Below are 6212 nucleotides of genomic sequence, written 5' to 3'. Positions count from 1 at the left end.
AAGATTTTGTTCTGAGGGAGGGCGGACGCGAAACAATAAATTCATAAACAATGGATTAGCAAGGTAATCTCATTGTCAATCAGGATTTCGCAGAGGGCCCCGCAGACGTTCCTTTTACTGAATTCCAATGAAGCAGCCCCAAAGGAGAGGATATTTAGAGTACTTAGTGATATTCCTAATTTTTTAAATAAAATCCTGGGCCAGCTGTTCTATGCTCTGAACCTCCTCTTCCTCTGCCTCGATCTAACTGCCCGCGCACCCGAACTTCGAACGACGCCGTCGACTGGGTGGCGACCGTAAAAGCAATCGGAGCTCGCGAGTGCTGGACGGATCAGCAGAAGTGGTGCATGGCCGTAGACCGCCTTCGAAACGGTGCCACGGCGTGGCACAGGTACGAAGGCGTGCGGCTGCAATCCTGGGCCGAGTGGAACACCAGGCTCATAGCTGCCTTTGTACCGATTGACTACCACCTCGCTGCCACCTCTCAGTCCAACCCCACCGCTACCGAGGATGGAGCTCTGAAGGGGCACCACCTCGAGGCTGCTACTGCGCAGTGCAGCTTACCACCACAACAAGTCGAGACAACATTCTCTCCACAGCAGTTGGTAACGCGTCCCCAAGCTCATCTTTCCTTCGGGACTTGGACGTGCCGGCTCCTCTAGTGCTTCACACGCTACCGATTCAGAAGGCGGACGAGTGCATGGCCATCAGCAACGTCTCTTCAGACTCGTCGGAGCCACATCCCCGACTTCAAGCGCAAAAATTGGCCGCGTGCGCAGATGGCCACCTTGTGCTAAGCGAGCCATAAAATGTAGCAGGGGAACTCAGCAGAACAGCGCCGGAAGAGCCACCTATACCACCTCCAGAGCCGTTGGGCATCGATGAAAAGAAAGAGAGTGAGCGCGCCGTTGCTAACGTGGAGAATTTGGCTGAAGAAAAGCATTTTTCAGTTCTCCCAAAGCCACTGAATGTTCGAAACGAATGTCCGAACTGTCTTTCCGACGCTGACAATCATGTGGATGTAACCGAAAGGAAGCCAACCCAAGTGCCTCCCACGGGGCCTCCTCGGATGCTATTCCGGCATCCTCTTCCGGGCATGCTGCGTCCACCGTTACCTCTGCAACAAAGCCAAAGCCGGCAGCCAGAAGCATGTTTTACGGGTCAGATGACGTCGCAGCGTGGCCGAGATCGACCACTGCGATGCAGCCACAGTCGCCCACCAGAGACACTGCCGGCAGCTCCACGCGCTCGCAGTCATGGCCGAGTGTGATGACAAAGACTCCGACGTTCGGGCGCGCGGGCAGTTAGATCGAGGCAGAGGAAGAGAAGGTTCAGAGTATAGAACAGCTGGCCCAGGAACGGGTGCTGTCTCTGTCTCGTTCCTTACAATATATATATATATATATATATATATATATATATATATATATATATATATATATATATATATATATATATATATATATATAATTCAAAAGAAATTTCTGAAGGTCCGGTGCACGTGTAGTTGCAGAAATGAAGGAGCACGCTTACGAAAATTGCATATTTTTACTCATTTACGTTTCGGCCGTGGCACGGCCTTCGTCAGAATGACGAATGGCACGGCCTTCGTCTCATTCTGACGAAGGCCATGCCACGGCCGAAACGTAAATGAGTAAAAATATGCAATTTTCGTAAGTGTGCTCCTTCATTTCTTCAACTATATATATATATATATATATATATATATATATATATATATATATATATATATATATATATATATATATATATATATATTAGAACGGGTATAAGCCGGACAAGGATGAGAGGAAGAAGACGTGAGTTGGCGCAGTCTACCGACGCCATCATTACGCGACGATCAATCTCGCCTATAAATAACCACGCTTAAACCTCAACATTAATAGTAACAGTACTCCGGTGGAGGTGCTGGGTAGTGCGACCAAAATGACGGAGCCGCTACCGCCAGGTCTACGCCGAAGCCGACTCCTCGTTCACCTGCCTCAACACTGCCGGAGATCAAAACGGTGCAACAACGTGATTATTTGCTTGTAATAAAACAGGAAAATTTGGTTGTCGAAGAAATGTTTTAGGCACTCGATCAAACTTTTAAATGCCTTAGGCATATAGGATATAGAAAGACAGACGGGAAACGCTCCATTTTTGAGACGCTGGAAATCAAACAAATAGCACCATGTCCTTTAGGATGAACAACTATACTAGCCCTGAAAGGCATGGAGGTCAAACGCAATCGGAAACGGTCAGTCCTTGCAGCTGTTTGTATAGGAGCTTGTCGAAGTAGACAAAAAGCTTTAAAAGGGTATGGGCTTGAGCTTGTTGGTAAGGCTTCATGGGTTCGAAACAGCGCGTAAAGTACGAGGACACAGAAAGAAACAGACAGGACCAGGCGCTTACACACACACACACACACACACACACACACACACACACACACACACACACACACACACACACACACACATATATATATATATATATATATATATATATATATATATATATATATATATATATATATATATATATATATATTACGCGCACAGGCAAGGTTTAAAGGGGCTGTTTAACTAGCACAGAGACACAAAAGACCGTGGTGATCGCAGGAGCAGCGTCTTCTTTCTCTTACCGCTTCTCTCGGCTTCCTCTCGCAGGGACACCTCGTAACAATATATATATATATATATATATATATATATATATATATATATATATATATATATATATATATATATATATATATATATATATATATATATGTATACATAAATAAGAACTCGACACGAACAAGCAAGGCTAGCTTGATCTGTTCATATAGCTTGATGAACCATTACCGTAAAACCACGGTGATACGATCACAGCTCATACGAATTTTGGGGCGATACGAATTTTTCTTTGGTCCCGGCCAAGGCCCATTGGCCTGCAATGTAATGGAGTATGGTTGTTGCGAAGAAATTTTTACCCCGCGACGTTTGATACGAATGTACCCTACCGCCCAGGTACGAAGAGGTGCTGTATCCGCGCTGTCGCGGAAGACGCACCAAGCACGTGCGAGCGCGGGAACGCAAGCGCGGGCACCGCCAAATCGCCAGAATCACGTTGTAAGAACAATATTCTTGCGGTCAGAATAAACCTTCAGAGACGCGTCACGGGCTCCGAGATATCGTGCGCCAATCTTTCAGGCTCTAATGTGCCTCCGTGTGCGTTCGCGTTTACATTACAGAGGGCATTGGCGCCCTGCTTTTTTTTTTTCTAACGCATCGACGTGGGCTCCTGTCGTCCTGTTTGAACACGTGCCTGCCTCGTGCACCAGAAATCCTATGAAAGGAGGACCAGGCCCGAAAGAAGGCGAGGATGGTCTTGGCAAAGGAGTCAGGCCTCACAACGTCAACATGCGCCACTGTTGAGGTCGCACTTGTGCAGGCACGGCCGTAAATCTCCCAATAACATCCCCAACACCTTCGCGATCATAAAAGCATAACATAGGACCACGGTTCTGAAATTTTGTGGCCTTGATCTATCCCGTCAAAGCACTTCTTCCGTCACTCTCGCCGCAGTATACTCCTGTGTCATGCGAAAAAGCATGCTAGAATTCGGACGGGGCTACTGCTGTCGCGGGTCACAACGCACCTGTTTCATTAAAGACGCTCTTACGGGCCGTATATTTACGAGTGCTGGTATGATTGCCGACAGCTAAAAACTTAACTGACAATCATTCAGGGTTCTTCCTGACGTTGCTGCGGCCCTGAAAAACAATAAATGAATATGTACACCAGCTTTTTTTTTCCTTTTTTTTTGTCGCATTATAATTTTTCATGCTTTCTGGTGATACGAATTTTGGATGATACGAATATTTTTGGTGGTTCCGTGAGATTCGTATCACCGAGGTTTCACTGTATTGGGTTTCGCGAACACAGTGCGAAAGACAATAAAGTGAGCACGGAATACTTGGCTCATTGAATCTTTAATGCGAAAAGCGCTTGTTAGTTTTGAAGTCTTCTTTCTCTCTGTTTTCATTCACTCTGCTGTACATTGCTGCTGACAAGGGTACCTGTTCCGAACAACTCAGCAGTAAATACAACATGCACCTGTCCATGCCTGAACATTCCTCTTAGTGATTGCTCTTTCAACGGCGTGAAGTGGCGTTGCGGCAACAAAGGCCGTGTGTCATCGGCTAATATTCCCGATGAAATTACCTATGCTGGTCAGGAAAGCAGCATACAATTAAGAACGTGTAGAAAGGGTGTGGTTTCGCCTCACAAAATTAGTCCTGATATCTTGCATGCTTCTCGATTGTATTATCGCCGCGCGCCTGGCACTTCCAGATCACGAATGGCATGCACGTTATCAGCGTGAGACAGCATTCTTCAGGAAAGTGGCGACCGCCGAGAATTCAGTAAAGAAACGCAAGCCAGCAGCAAAGCAGCCGGTGGAAGATCTCTCCGTCGTTGCCATGGCAACGGCGCGAGGCCGCGCTTTGTCGCGCTTCCGCGTCTGCTTGCCTACCGTTTCGCCGTCTGTTCCGCGCACACCGGTCCCCGCCGCCGTCGCCGCCGGCCTGCTGGCCCGGGCGGGAAAGGGGGGGGGGGGGGAGGGAGAGGGGTTATTCATACCTTATGTATGTTCGTGCGTGCGTTTTTATGTGTGCGTGTATGCAGACACAAGCCTTAAAGCTTTCGGAAGGAGTTCAAACACCACCCCTCCCCGGCTAGCTACCACAATGTTTGCTAGCGAGGAGCACATCACAGCAGGGCACCATCTCTGACGCCTCAAAGCGGCAAATGTAGATGTGCGCACACCGTTGCCGACACCCTTTTCTAACAGTCGAAGTCGCCGTACGCCGTTTGTTTTTGCCAATAAAATTATCATGTGTGTGTGTGTGCTTTCTTTTTTTTTAAGCAAAGAAAAGTCTTGCGTTCGCATGTGCAATTGCTTTATTGGTGCCCTCGCTGTGAACAGCAAAAGTGGAAGCGAAGTGAGCCGGTTCGCAGAGGCAGCCGGCGTCGCAGTTAATCTGCGAAATGTCCTTGCTTCATAGCCACGAATCTAGCGAGTTGTCTGTAACTATGCCCTGCTTTGCAGAAATGGCACTTTTATACTTGCAGGCAATCTTTTTCATGCTGTCGTGAACGTCGATACATGCAAATAAATGCATTATTGTAACTTCGTCCATAGAGATCAGAATGGCGACGAAATTTTGGGGATGCTTCAGTGGCGTGAAGTCACGCTTCTGCCGTGATGTGATTGGATATGGCGACGCGACATTACGTCCCATAAAGCTATGCCGCGCTTCTGCCGCGGTGTGATTGGATATATGGCGATGCGCCAGTGTCGCCATATCCAATCACACCGCGGCAGAAGCGCGGCATAGCTTCATGGGATGCGACTTTTTTTTTTCGGTGCGCATTTCGGCTGGAATACCGAGGACAAAAACTGTGTTCGTCCTCGACGTGTTCTATGTTATAACTAGGCTCTCTGCTTTCTAATAAATCGGAAAAAAATCCGATAAACACTCGCTGGTAAAATTTTTCACCGTTAGGATTTATCTGATAAGCTCCACTTTTAACGGCCTTTATGACCTTGTTTCGTTTTTTATCAAAAGAGCATGTTCTAAGCGGTCACTGACACGTCGACCGGTTTGGCTGATATAAACTTCACCTTAGCAACACATCTGCCGTGCAAGAAGTCATGTTGGGATTCTACGGCATCAGGCTGATGGAGCTCTTGGACTCTTTTGAATCAAGTGTCCGGTGGCACGCACGATGCCAAGCAGGGAAACACTATATCAGAAATAACTACATGAGGTCAGTGCGAGAGACATTGCGTCGATAAGCTCTTCTATGACAGACCGCCCCGTTTTCATCATTATCGACGAGTCGCCGGAATTTCGCGGACGAGGAGCAGTAACGGTGCGTGCAACCTTCTGCGACGATGAGCTTCCTGGACGTAGGACCATCATGATATACTCTCAGGTAGTTCAGCAGTGGAACGAAATAACATTTGGCGTGTTGATACAACCCCCTCTTCAGAGGCCCAGAATCATCACTAAAAAAAAGGAGTGCGCTTCCATCAGTGACAACAACCTCGTAATTAATGAGAACTAACAGACGATAATACCAAGGGAACTATGGGGGATGTTATTTATAATAATTGAGATATAAATGTGAAGAAAGTAAAGTGGACGAAAAGGTAAC

The sequence above is a fragment of the Rhipicephalus sanguineus genome, unplaced genomic scaffold, assembly GCF_013339695.2.
Source record: "Rhipicephalus sanguineus isolate Rsan-2018 unplaced genomic scaffold, BIME_Rsan_1.4 Seq39, whole genome shotgun sequence".
NCBI lineage: Eukaryota > Metazoa > Arthropoda > Arachnida > Ixodida > Ixodidae > Rhipicephalus > Rhipicephalus sanguineus.
Note: the sequence above shows the minus strand (reverse complement) of the source record.